This window comes from Balaenoptera musculus, chromosome 3 (assembly GCF_009873245.2).
Source record: "Balaenoptera musculus isolate JJ_BM4_2016_0621 chromosome 3, mBalMus1.pri.v3, whole genome shotgun sequence".
Lineage (NCBI taxonomy): Eukaryota > Metazoa > Chordata > Mammalia > Artiodactyla > Balaenopteridae > Balaenoptera > Balaenoptera musculus.
In genome coordinates, this window is record NC_045787.1 from 79,443,146 (window position 1) to 79,457,532 (window position 14,387).

The 14,387-nt window shown below is 39.2% G+C and overlaps 1 pseudogene; it reads left to right on the forward strand.

Annotated features, from left to right (window-relative positions):
• Positions 1-3,786, forward strand: part of LOC118892503 — a 66,166-nt pseudogene extending 62,380 nt beyond the window's left edge.
• The last annotated feature ends 10,601 nt before the right edge of the window (positions 3,787-14,387 follow it).

The window sequence follows — 14,387 nt, forward strand, 5'->3', positions numbered from 1 at the left end:
TATGTTGGGCAAGTTTATAAATTTTTTAAAAATTGAAGTATAGCTGATTTACAATGTTGTGTTAATTTCTGCTGTACAGCAAAGTGATTCAGTTATACATATATACACATTCTTTTTAAAATATTCTTTTCCATTGTGGTTTATCATAGGATATTGAATATAGCTCTTTGTGCTATGCACTAGGACCTTTTTGTTTATCCATTCTATATATAAAAGCTTACATCTGCTATCCTCAACCTCCCACTTCATCCCTCCTCCACCTCCCTCTCCCTTAGCAACCACCAGTCTGTTCTCTATGTCCACGATTCTGTTTCTGCTTATACATAGGTTCATTTTGTGTCATACTTTAGATTCCACATATAAGTGATATCATATGGTATTTGTCTTTCTCTTTCTGACGCCACTTAGTTCGGTAATCTCTAGTTGCATCCATGTTGCTGAAAATGGCATTATATCGTTCTTTTTAATGGCTGAGTAGTATTCCATTGTATATAGGTACCACATCTTCTTTATCCATTCATCTGTCGATGGACATTTAAGTTGTTTCCATGTCTTGGCTGTTGTGAATAGTGCTGCTATGAACATAGCTGTGCATGTGTATTTTTGAATTATAGTTTTGTCTGAATGTATGCCCAGGAGTGGAATTGCTGGATCATATGGTAAATCCATTTTTAGTTTTCTGAGGAACCTCCATACTGTTTTCCACAGTGGCTGCACTGACTTACATTCCCCCCACCAACAGTGTAGGACGGGCCCCTTTTCTCCACACCTTCTCCAGAATTTATTTGTAGACTTTTTAATGATGGCCATTCTGACATGGTGTGAGGTTGTACCTTATTGTAGTTTTGAGTTACGTTTCTCTAATAACTAGCAATGTTGGGCATCTTTTTATGTGCCTGTTGGTCATCGGTATTTCTTCTTGGAGAAATGTCTCTTCTGGTCTTCTGCCCATTTTTCGATTGGGTTTTTTGGTTTTTTATTGTTTAGTTGTATGAGCTGTTTGTATATTTTAGAAATTAAGCCCTTGTCGGTTGTATTGTTTGCAAATATTTTCTCCCATCCTGTGGGTTGTCTTTTTGTTTTGCTTATGGTTTCCTTTGTTGTGCAAAAGCTTTTAAGTTTGATTAGGTCCCATTTGTTTATTTTTGTTTTTATTTTATTACCTTGGGAGACTGACCTAAGAAAACATTGGTCCGATTTATGTCAGAGAACGTTTTGCCTATGATCTCTTCTAGGAGTTTTATGGTGTCATGTCTTATGTTTAAGTCTTTAAGCCATTTCAAGTTTATTTTTGTACATAGTGAGAGGGTGTGTTGTTGGGCAAATTTAATATTTTTGTTTATCCTACTACTTAGAAAGTAGGATCAGTAATAGATAAAAGAAGATACATCTTCTGCATGCATTTAAGTGCAGTGTAAATTAATTTGTAACCCCATTGGAATTATAGTATAGCTCTTTGTCATCAATTCTATATATACTAATGGGATGTAAGTGACTTGAGGGCAGAAAGCTATCTTAGTCTTTGGTATCTGTTATGAAGAGCATAATGCTTAGCATACAGAAAATGCTAAAACAATGTGTGTTGGATTGAGATGAATTTTTTGTCACCAAGAGCATTTGCTCTGGAATCAAGTTTCCCTTGTGCTTGGGCTGAATAACCGTAGGCTAGAATTCTATTATTTTCCCAGTGGTTCTGAATCTTGAAGGATTGGTTCAAAGGCAATCTAAGCAGAGGTATCAGCATAAGCAAAGACATAGAGATAAGACATGCAAGTATATTTGCTGAATGGTGAGTTCTCCAATTTGGCTGATTAGGAATTATTGTCAGGATTAAATTCCATTAATAATGTTAACATTTACAATCTACTAAGCACTTTTGCCATTAGCATGTTACTGTGCTTTGTGATTTACATCTTTCATTTCAATTAACACTCCTATGGCAATGGTTTATACTGTAGTATTAATGAAGTTCCAATTAGGAGACAGAAATCACACAGTAATTTAAACAGGGAAAGTTAAATGTAAAGAGTTACTGACTGTAATATGGGGTTGGCTAGTAAGGGGAAAAGAAAACTAAAGAATTTTAGAATAGCAAATATAGGAAGAAACCTCTACTCCTAGCTGGGGCTGACACCCAGCATCCAAGAGAGAGACAAACTTGGATGATTTCTTCCCAAGGGACTGAGATCCAAACGTTGTTGGAAAGGGCGCGCCATGGCACAATGGATGGCAAAGTTGGTTGAGGTGTCTCGAGCAGGACTCACTGAGAACCCTTCTTTTGGGTAATGCTGCAGCTGTGTAGGGAAGGGCTGAGCTTCAGAACTCCAGGTACAGCCAAGGGGAAAGCTGTTCACGGGGAAGTGCGGATGATCGCAATCCCTGCACAGCTGCTCGAGTGAGTGAGTGCCCAAGGAAGCTGCTCATGGAGAGATGCGGAGTGCTGCTTGCCAAAAACGTGCTATCAGGCTGCCACGCAAAGCAGGAACTGAGCATCCAAGCCGTGTGTGCTGCAGGAACCTGCAGGGAGAGGCACAGCCGAACCAGGAAGAGAAACCCCTCCCATCTCTAGTGTCCCTCTCGCGCCTCTATTGTTAAAGTTTAACCGTGCCCACCGGCAAAGGGGAAACAATTAGGGTCCAGTAACAGGAAATGAAAGGTAAATTTCGAGCTGAAAGACATTAAACTGATAACTGGAAGAACCATGTTGTTTGCAATTCATATATTAGGAAATTGTCAGATTTTTGTGACTTACCTGGTCACACAAGTGATCAAAAAAGCTTGAAATTCAAACACTTGTGATTGTAGTTTTCATGGTATGTTGCTGCTCTAGATTCATCTGGCAACAGTGTTGAGGAGAGATTGTAGTGGGACTGAGGTTGGGCTAGGAATAACTGGTAAATGTTACAGTAAGCCAGGTAGAAGAAAATGGGGGCTTCTGCAGTATCTAACTACATGGACATTTCTTGTGTAACCTCGGAATTTTCTTATCTCAATTAAACTGGTAAATACATATAAGCATTCACAGTTCAAGTGTTACATGGTGAAAGTAGTTGACTGGAAAGTGCCAGTAGACTGATTTAAAAAATATAATATTTGTATATGTACACAAAGAATACAACTTACTATTTTTAGATAGTTGTGAAATGCAAAAGATGGGAGAAGAATCTCCCTGTTAGAGGAGCAAGCTTCTCCTGGCTTCCAAAGCCCCCAAAGACTGTCCGGTATAGGTATTACCATCTGCTGGGGTGAAGATCCCAACAGATTTTTCAACACGCATTTGCCTTTACCGGTTTTTAGACCCTTCTTACCTTTCCCAGCTGCTTGGGAGCCTCTGGCTCTGTGCCTGACTGCTTACTAGATACGGTAACTGTGGGCGTCCCCGGCACTGTCCTGAGGGCATAGTGGGCAGGTTCCCAGGAAGAGTTTCTCAGATGTGTCAAACCCTTGTGAGTCCACGTTTCAGATCTGTCTGAGATATATCCAAGCAACTGTACATTACCTTCGTTCATAAATTATATGGATTTACAAAGAGAAGTCTTCTAAAATCCCAATTCTCACTGGGAAAAATGTGCAAGGATTTATAGAATCTGTTTTATACTGGATTTACTACCATACTACATCCTCTTTACAACACTCAGTCTTAGAACTTAACTGCAGGACTGCTCTTTCTGGTTTTTCTTCTACCTTTCCCCCTTGCTTTAGACTAGTGAACAGTATAGCCCAGTTTTTAAGGATATGTTGGTGGTCCTGAGCATGCGCCATGCAGACCTGCAGCTACAGGCCTGAGACCACGGCTGCAGATGCTGTCATCTGAAACCCAGAGCTGTGCTTGCTTTTTTTTTTTTTTTTTTTTTAGTTTTGTCTTTTATTTTATTTTATTTATTTATTTATTATTTATGGCTGTGTTGGGTCTTCGTTTCTGTGCGAGGGCTTTCTCTAGTTGTGGCAAGCGGGGGCCACTCTTCATCGCGGTGCGCGGGCCTCTCACTATCGCGGCCTCTCTTGTTGCGGAGCACAGGCTCCAGACGCGCAGGCTCAGTAGTTGTGGCTCACGGGCCTAGTTGCTCCGCGGCATGTGGGATCTTCCCAGACCAGGGCTCGAACCCGTGTCCCCTGCATTGGCAGGCAGATTCTCAACCACTGCGCCACCAGGGAAGCCCGCTGTGCTTGCTTTGATGCACACTTCCCACTGGCTGCTTCTGGTCAATGACTGAGCACAGCAGGGAGACAAAGGGAGGCCCAGTCTTAGGAGACAGGGGCTCCTCTGATGGCAGTTTTGGCCTGAGGACCCTGACAGCCCTGGCAAACCTTCCTTGGATGTCCTGTGTCTAAGTCACTTCCATGTAACCCATTTTCTCTCTTCTCTACTTCTGTAGTGAGTGACCTGTATAGTGGTCTGACATCTCTCCCATCCTTTCCTGACTTTTTCTCCATTCCTCCATAGGCATTTTCCTATATAAAATCTTTGCACTTTTAATCCTATTTTGGTGTGTGCTTCTGGGAGCTCTTGAACTAACTCAGCCATGGATTCAAATAAGCTGGGTTCGAACCTGGGCTTGGCATTTACTGGCTGCAGGGCCTGTGTCATTTACTTAACCTGTATGTTCTGCAGTTTAGGCATACATAATACAGGAATAATAATGGTTATCTACTACATGGGGTCATCAGGAATAACAAAATTATAAAATAAAAATACATGCTAGCCATTATCATGCTCTCATGTCCATAACACAGTTTTCTAAATGGAAATCTAGGTGAGAAAAATCCTATATGAGCTGTTAAAGTTGTTTTTCAACTCATCTTTTTAGGTACCTCTTGAATTCATTCTTAATGCAAAAAAAAAAAAAAAAAAAGGAACTATAAGGAGGTTGAGGAATGAAAGTAGAAAATGGGAGCAATATTCATGCTTTCCATGTATTGTCAACACAGTAATTAACATAGGAAAAATTTCCACATGCACAGTTTAAAAGACTTATTTTACTGTATTGTTAACATGAATAACAAGAGGCAATAAATTATAGAAATCAGTGGGACATCATTGAAGGCTGAGGATATGCTGCATGTAAATGAGATGTGTGAAGGGCAAGAGGAAATGAGAAGCAGATAACTAACAAAGGGTAACCAGTTTCTTGTGCATAATCACATTTCTAAGTGATAGTTACCAGACGTATTTGTAAAAATTTAATTTAAAAAATTATTTTCAGAATGGAATTTTAGTATGGATGCAATATCTTGGAACAAGTATCCTGGAATGCTATCACATGATCCCACTCTATATTATACTTTATACTTTTTTAAAGTATTTTCATACAAATAATCTTAAATAATTCTCACAACCATATGAGAGGTAGTAGAACAAATATTAACAATCCTGTTTTTTATTGGGGTAAGCAAATAAATGAGCCTGTAATGACCCTTTAGGGGATACTTTGCTCATTCCTTATTTATAGTTTAGTGGGATTCTAGATCTGGTTAGGAATTGGATAAATTCAGTCTCATTCAGAATTTCTAGATCCACTCACATCTCTTCAATACTGTATCAGTTTGATCTTACATGGAACCTCTGAGACTTTCTAAGTTGTGTGGAACAGAAGTCACCTTGGGCTTTGTCAACAAATCTGGATTCTGTAAGTTGGGTGTTTTCTGGGCATTTTTCCAAAGATACTTGACGCAGTGACAAATATTGTTTCCAAACAATTATTGAGATCTTACTCAACCAGCCTTCTGAAAATCTATAGCTGTTCGATCTGTCACATTGTTCCTACTAGGAGTCTCTCCAAGAACAAGCAGTAAGTGAAACATATGAATTTTAGCTCCCCACCCCCAAGTCAACAAAAATGTGTTTGATTACACAGCTGAGGGTTTTGAGAGAGGAAGGCTAGCGCACATATAACAGATGTGGGCCCTACTGGATCCTGCTGTACATCTGCCTTGAAAATGGGTTGCCATGGACTCTTATTTACATAAGATAGTCTGTTTCCCTCGTCTTTGTGACTCTAAAGCAAAATTTCTCTAAGGCTTTTGAAATAAACTCATGCTCCTATTTTAATCTTCCTATTCTCCGACTTTTGGTAGAATAAAGACATGAAGTAAGATAAGGAATGGGGACTTCCCTGGTGGTGCGGTGGTTAAGAATCCGCCTGCCAATGCAGGGGACACGGGTTTGATCCCTGATCCGGGAAGATCCCACATGCCGCAGAGCAACTAAGCCCATGCACCACAACTACTGAAGCCTGTGTGCCTAGAGCCCATGCTCCACAACAAGAGAAACCACTGTAATGAGAAGCCCACACACCACAATGAAGAGTAGCCCCTGCTTGCCGCAACTAGAGAAAGCCTGTGAGCAGCAACGAAGACCCAACGCAGCCATATATAAATAAATAAATAAATTAATTAATTAAAAAAAAGATAAGGAATGAATGCCTGAGAAAGAAATGCCACAAAATTACAGGCCATTAGTTTGTTTTTAAATTTTATTGTTTAATTTTCTGTTAAAGATACCCATCTTTTACTTTGGCCAACCAGTTGTGGAAGGAAGTGAAAAAAGAGTTATTGACTCAGAACAGACTGGTGTTTTCTTGAACTTGCCCTAGAGATGATCAGTACTAGCAGATAACTGTTGGTTTACTCTTTCTCCTTCTGAAAGACTGATCTCATAAGTGATAAAAGTAAGCACTTTAGATGATTAACCTGGCCTGCCTCTTGCCTCTATTTCTTCTAGCAGAAGAAACATTAGTGTGTATAAAAAAGACTTAAGATTCTTGGTAAAATGTAACTTCCTGGGTCCCACCTTCAGAAATTCTGATTCAGTGTATTCTGGCAGCACCCAAGAATCTGCATTTACTAAGGATCCTAGGTGATTCTGATGCTAGAGAGCTGGGTTATCCTTTGAGAAAAACAGCTTTAATAGGTGTTTTTTTGTTTTTTAATCACAACTTTGCAATTGCATCATCTTTGCCAACGGACTGCTTTGGCTATATGTTTATAGCCAGTTGAAGGTTTGATAAGAACAGCTGAGGAGTCCTGAATAGTGTTTAATTGTAGGAAAGCTAATTAACCTCTCAAAGGACAGATACTAAATTACAAATTATAAATTACTTTATAGCCACAGATCAAATGGACAGCACAATGAGGTATAAGCATTTAACTTGATTAACATACTTCAGAACCCATTGGATCTGTCATTTTTCTTTTCCATTCCATTCCTTCTTCCTTGGTCTTCATTTCCTCTTTTTACATACATTTTTAAAATCTCTTTTCAGTAGGTTTTCTCTGTATGTTTCTTCCTCATCTTTTCTCTCATTTTCTGTTGAACTCCTCCACCTTTTTTTTCTTATACTTCCATCAAGTTATTTTTATACCCCACTCAAATCTATTGCTGTTTCTTTTTTTCTTCTTCCTCTCCCCCCTCTCCAATAGGTGTCTTTCTGCCCTATATCCACATTGTCTACTGAAATGACCTCTTCCTGATAATATTCCAACTAAGTAATATTACTGTTCAGAATAACATTATCGATGACCATAAGTTCTATGGAAGTGCTTTGAAAATTAGTGTGAAGATTTATTAAGCTAAAACAAAGACTTGTTTGGGGTTGAAAAATTGGCAAAAATGAGGTTTGAGAACAAATTCAAGATTACCTTCACAAAGAGTGAGATGAGTACACATGTGATAAGGCTACAACAAAATGGGACTCTCCATGCTCTTCCTTGAGGAACCTCAGGGTTAGACAGTCAGTGCACTACTGTGGAGGAAGGCAGCAGCGGACCAGAGGACCTCAGAGCTCTTATACCATTGGGAGGAGCGCAGGGAAGAACACAGGAGCCCTCTGGAAAAATCAGGAAAATTCTTGATCTGACGAGAATTTCAGAAAATTCTGCCTAAGAGATTTCAAGAAAATTCTTGTTCTTACATTTTTACATATCGTTTAGTCCTATTTATTGCAAGAATATTGATTTACAGAAACCCAGATCTACCTATAGACTCCATTGATTATTAGGCTGTCCTATCTTGTACTATTTACTTACCCTAAAAATAATTCATAAAATAGAAGCAGGATAAATGCTTAGTTGTTCCCTCTACCAATTTTCAGAACGATGAGTGGGTATTCTAATTGCCTTCAATGATAATCTATGTGTTTTAAAATATTATGAACTTATAGAACTTCATTTATTTAACATAGTTCTGTATATTACAGTTTTATTATTATCATTATTTTTTTTTTTTTGCTGAAACAGGTCCATCTTTGGATAGTGAGAGCCTGTCTGCAGGTTGGGTCCTGTGTCTTTTGACACAGTAGTCTTTGTTTTCTGTCAAAACAGGATATCTCAGACATCTCTTATGTATTATCTGATCTACCTGAAATTATTTGTCTAAGAAGCACTGGTTCCTTTCAGTAAGGAAAATATACTTATAAATTCCATAATCTGGAAGTTTCCTGATATCTTAATCTTTAAGAGAATTCAAAAGAATAACTGAGAAGAAGGTACAATATGATCAGAAGACTGTAGTTTGTATAAATACTTTAAGAAAACAACAAAGCTTGAGAACTCAATAATTTAAAAAATGTATCTGTAAGTTAACTTTAATCTTTCATTCTAACTTTACTTTTTCCTTGTATTTGACCTTTGACCTCATTTTGCAGACATCTATCATCTATTTTTCTTGTTAGGTCTCCTAGGTATTCACTTTATTAACTGAAAGATAAAATTGCTGCCGTACGTTAATTGGACAAACATTCTCAACCTGTGTTTCTTTCTTAGCTGGCTTATCATTTTGCTGAGCAACATAGAAATGTATACTTAAGCTGAAGATCTGGCTCATTTAATCATCTACTAACATAGTCTCCCTTCTAAGTAGTAAAGCTCTTGTTAATGAAACTGATGGGTAGTGAAAAAACATCTAATGAGTCCTTTAATTTTGCATTAGCAAAGAGGAATATAGAGAACAAGGTGTCTTGGAGCTATAAGACCTGAAAGAAGTTCGTATTTTTTATCTTAAAGAAAGAGAAATCCAAAGAGTCAGGTAATTTCCTCAGTGTCACATAGTTAGTATAAGGAAAAATTATTAAAAATCTGACCTTCAGTGAAATGCATTTTTCCCCTTGTATATCAAAGTTTACTTTGCTTGGGGAAAAACAGATGAGTATTCAACTTTATTTTAAAATATGCTTAAGTAAGGCATATTTTACATAAGTAAAATAAGTATGTAAGAATTTAGTTGAAGTAAGTAATTAAAATCTACAGGGAAACAAAACATACTTTAATTATATAGTATTCTCATCATGGAATTTCCTTTTAGAGGAATGTTTAGGAAAGGGCAATATGGCTGAAAAAATGTTCATGTGATAATCGAAAATGTATCCATTTGCAAATGAGACTTTATAAGTCAGTTTCTCACTTTTTGGAAGGTTTATTTTACAATATGTATCTTTTCTGAAGGTGATTTATAAATTTCCTTATAGTGCAATTCCATTTGGTGTACAAAATTTGAAAAGGAAAAAAATTAATCTAATTTTTTTCCCAAGGACACATAGTCCACATTTCTGTTAGCAGAAAGCAGACTGAGCATATTAGAAAGACTGGTAATTTTCATAATGAGTGCTTAATCACCTATACATGTTTCTCCAATTTTTAAAGACATGTTGCTGTCTTAAACATTTGCGTAGATATGTCATTATTATCCTTTTACTAAGATGTAATACCATGGTGACCTTTAAATTTTGTGGAATAAATATTAAGGTAAAGATAAATAACAAATACTGTGCCAAATAATACAGGAGATACCCTGGTAATAGAGTCCCTAGCCTAGAGGACTGCTAAGAATAAAAATATCTAAGAAGAGGTTGTGATAGAAATGTGGCCTCACATTCTTTGCATCAAGGTGGAGTCTGTTTCTTTGATCTTTGAATGGAAACTGACCCTGTGACTTTCTTTGAGCAACCGAATGAGAGAGATGGAAGTGACATTGTGCAGCTTCTGCCTTTGTGCTCTTGGAATGCTGCCCTGAGACCGTCATGTAAAGAAGCTGGCTTTACTGATTGTAGGATGAGGTGCCACATGGCAAAGAGCAAAGGTGCCCCAGCTGGTGGGAAGCACGAACTGCCAGACATGAACTGAAAACAAGTTCTGCTGTAACAAAACCCTAATTGGGTTTAATATTTGGGATCAGGTGGCAGATGTGGAGGCAAGGAGACTGTAGGTAGAGGCTAGGAAAGTTGAGAAGTCACAGTTGGAAGCTATGTCACATGTGGCTGAACAGTTTTCAAAACATTCGCTTGCTGTAATTCAAAAGATAGATATTGCTCTAAATACCCATATGGGTCTGACTAAGAAGGTCTCTAGACAGATAGTGAAAGTGCCCATTTGCTTCTCCTAACTGTGTATGATTTAGTATGGGAAACTAGAGAGGCACTAAAGAAGGAACAGTCTGATTAGAAAGCAAATTTTTGAAGAAGAATAGAAGGTGGTGTGGGATTGCTAGATTGTAGAATATTGGTACTGAACTGGTAAAAAGAGTTGGACTTGCCCTTTAGGGACAGAGGCACTTAAAAAAGAAAAGCAGCCTCTGGACAGAAAGTAGGCCATGAGAACTACTTAAACATGGGCTATAGAAAAGTGTCTTTGAGAGCAGAACCAAGAATGCAGAAATAGAACCAAGAATTTAGGAGAACAATGGATTTGGGAACCATTCTTAGGGAGTACTTACGTGTTGTGATGAAGGAACATCCTGTGCGTCCAGTGTTAGGGTAACTGGTCATAAGTGATGGGCTGCATTTCAGAATTACTCAGCCAGTAAATTCTATGTGTTCCCATTCTTTCTATTAAGTTTATATGTTCACATTATTTCTATTGAGATTATTCTGTCCCCATGTTACCAATGTATGTTAGCTGGATGGATGGGTGTGTGTGTGCGTGTGTGTGTGTGTGTGTGGTGGTGGTAGTGGTGGTACAGGACTATTTTTAGCTTACAGATCTCTGGACAAGATACAGATAATCAGATGTTGGATTTTGAACCCAGTGCTACTTATGGGTAAGACTGGCCGGGTCCTTGAGAAAAGGCAAATGTATTTCGCATATGGGAGGATTGTAAATAATTATGACCAGACGATGGATTGTGGTAGATTTAATATGGCCATAAATTCTTTGTCGCTTCTCCTCTCAAGAAGTAGTGTCTCCTTTACCATTCCTTGAATCACACCTGGCTTTGTGACTCGCTGAGCCTAAGAAAATGTAGATGAAGTGATGTGTGGTCTCTGAAGTCTAGGACTCAAGAGATCTTGCAGCTTTCTTCTTTGCCCTCTTTTGCTCTGAGTCTGTGCCATCACTAAGTCAGTCTTGCTAGAGCAGGATAAAAAGACTGTTGGAGAAAACAAAGACACACCAGCTGGCAGCAGCACACACTGCCAGACACCGGTGGGACCATTTGGGGCCTTCCTGCTGAGTGGAGACACTTTGAGAGCAGGCAAAGTCAGCAGAGTACCTCCCAGCCAGTACTCAGAAAGATGCGAAATAATAAATTGTGGTGGTTGTCATCCTCTAAGGTTTGAGGGGAGTTTGTCACAAGCTGGTCTTTACTGGGAACAAGATGGAATTTTCCATAAAAAAGAAGAAAAGATATTTTATGTAAGGAAGGACCACAGTCAGGTGAGGAGAAATAAATGTTCATGAATGTGTTATCTGAGATTTGTACTAAAAGATGTGTCTGTATGATGAACTGAAGACGTGTTGTAGAAGACCTTTAGAGCCAGGATGTGGTATTTAGACTCTGAACTCAGTGGGGAGCTGGCCTTGTTTGCTTAGGGGAGTAGCACAAACCTACTACATTGCCAGTAACCAGGAGATGAACTACAACACTGAAGGCCCCTCTTAAGTGACCACTGAATGTATGACTAGAATTACTGTTGTTTTTTCTAAACTATCAGTTGTTACAATCCAGTGCAATCCAATTTAGTGTCAGTTTATTCTACTATGGGAAAGTGTCAAAAGGGGTCAGGGAAAGAAACACTAATGTTCCTCAAAGGGCCTGAGAACAGAAGTAAATAAAATGTCTTCATACATTGTTGAGTATAGTGGCATGCTGCCAATCTACGAGGATACCTACGTGTACGTTTTGGACAGAGAAGGCTTAGGAAAAAGACTGCAGTCAGAGTCAACAAAATGACCTCTCTTATGCATGGTCACAAGGTCATTTATGACACGTACAGCTTATGGATGGAAAACGTTTGCCCTCCTTAGTCATTTGGATTCATTTGTACCGTAAATGCCTCTTTTACCATCCTGTTCCCAGATTCCTGGGATTGATACATGGCACTGTTTAGGTCTTTATTTTTCCTCTTAACTTGGCCTGAGGGAGTCTTCCAGTGTGACTGGACTGATTGATGACCCCCCCCCCCACCCAGTGACTGACCTTGTATATAACGTGTGTGGACAGCTTTATGGCTCCAGAAACTCTGGGAACGTTTCCAACTACTTGCATTTTGTTTCCCCTTGTTCTTTGCTCTCTTTCAAAGAGAGAAGTTTGAACTCTGTTTCTTACTTTATTTCACTTTGTCTGATAGATAACCGCTCTTGAGTCTTGATTTCAGCAGCTACCTCCTTGTCTTGACTGTTTGTGGCAGTCAGTGGGCACTTGGCATGAGCTAATTTGTGCTGTCGTCTAACATTGGCAGGTCTCCCGCAGCTGCCAATAGGTCATTGTCTACCCTTCTTCAGCACAGAGTTGTGCATATTAGAGAGGTTCAGTACATTTTTGTTTTGGTTGATGATACGCTGTTACATTGGTGTGTCAGTACATTAGATTTTCTCTGTATTATAATCTGCTGCACTTAAGGCATGGGCTATGTGAATTTGCTGAAATGCCAGTGATGATTTTTAGCATTTAGATTGTTCACTTCCTTGTGCTTGATTCTGTTTTCTAAGCTACTGCTAACTAAAACTGCCCTTCTCATTGCCATGTCCCCTGCTAATGAAAGATAAAATAGGTGTTTTTCCAGTCACTAGGCTGAGAAATAGAGCACATCAGTTATGGTTAATGTAGAATACCAAGCAAAAGCCTTTGGCTTGAAATAAGTTCCAGGGGTATAACTGCTAAATTTCAAGTTTCTCTTACCCTTTCTTCCCTCCCACCTTCCTTTATTCCTCCCTTCCTCCCTCCCTCTCTCCCTCTCTCCCTCTCTTCCTTCCTTCCTTTCTTCCTTTTCTTCTTCCTTTTGTCTTCCTAAGATAATGTTGTTTAATTTCTGATTGTCTAAGTTATATGGGTCCACTGATAAACATTTTGGGAAATAATAAATATGGAAAAAACCTCTTGGGTTATTTTCCTTCTCTGAGGGGCCACCAAACTCTGCTTTTCTTATAGAGTCCCTCTGCCTGGAACCAAATAATGAGACATATTCTTTCTTGTATAGTCAACGTTGCCCAACAGCTGTTTCTGCCCTATAAAGATGATGATGATAGTGGTAATAATAATAGTAATAATAGTGCCAATGCTCACTGCACTCTTATCATGGATAATCTTATTTTAATCCTAATTTCTATCTAGGCTGGGTAATTGCATAGTCGCCACCTCTTTGTAAGGTCCTCTCTGCAGTGCAGAAGAGCCAAGACCTTCATTTTTCAGAATTCCTCTCCCTGTAGGTTTCAGGTTGGCCTATGCCAACAAGAAGCATTTCCATTTGATTAGAAAGGCAGAAGGAAGGAGAGAGGTCATCATTGTCTGAAAGCAGTTTTAGCCAAATGCTGCGCAGATGAGAGAGTCACACTGGCTTCCTGCCCAGCTCCCGAGAACCACCCCCATCACTACTGCAGACAGAGTCAATGGGAACTTCTGTGTGTGTGCAGGAATTGCAGCAGCTTCCTGTGAGTTCTTTAAAAAAAAATCCTATCAGTGCTTCAGGCTGAGGTGATCAGCTGTAACTTTCCTGAACTTCACTGCCCAGCTCTCCCAATGGCTGGGAAATTCTCTACTTCTTGTATTAAGCCCTTCACGATTAGAACACACAAAGTGGCTTCTGTTTTCCTAGCAAACCCTGACTGATAAAATGTTGGTGTTGGTATTCTTACTTTTCCATTAAGGGAACAGATTTAGTGAGTCATGAATTTGAATAAGTGTACAAAGCCCACAAGGGAGGAAGGACATTAGTTTACAAGTCTGTCTTGGGGTTGATCCGAATCACTTGTGCTGCTGATACTTCTGCCACCTTCTGGAGGCTTCCTGTGCTCACTTTGGGCAATGCTGCCTCCTCTGTCCCCTCCTGTTCTGTGGCTGCAGCATCTCTCAGTAGCCAAGTCAGCCACTGATGCTCTGAAATATGAACCCCTTTTTACTCTCAGGGTTCTGCCCTGGGTCCTGAATTTGGGGCCTAGGGGTATCTCTTTCTACTGCATTC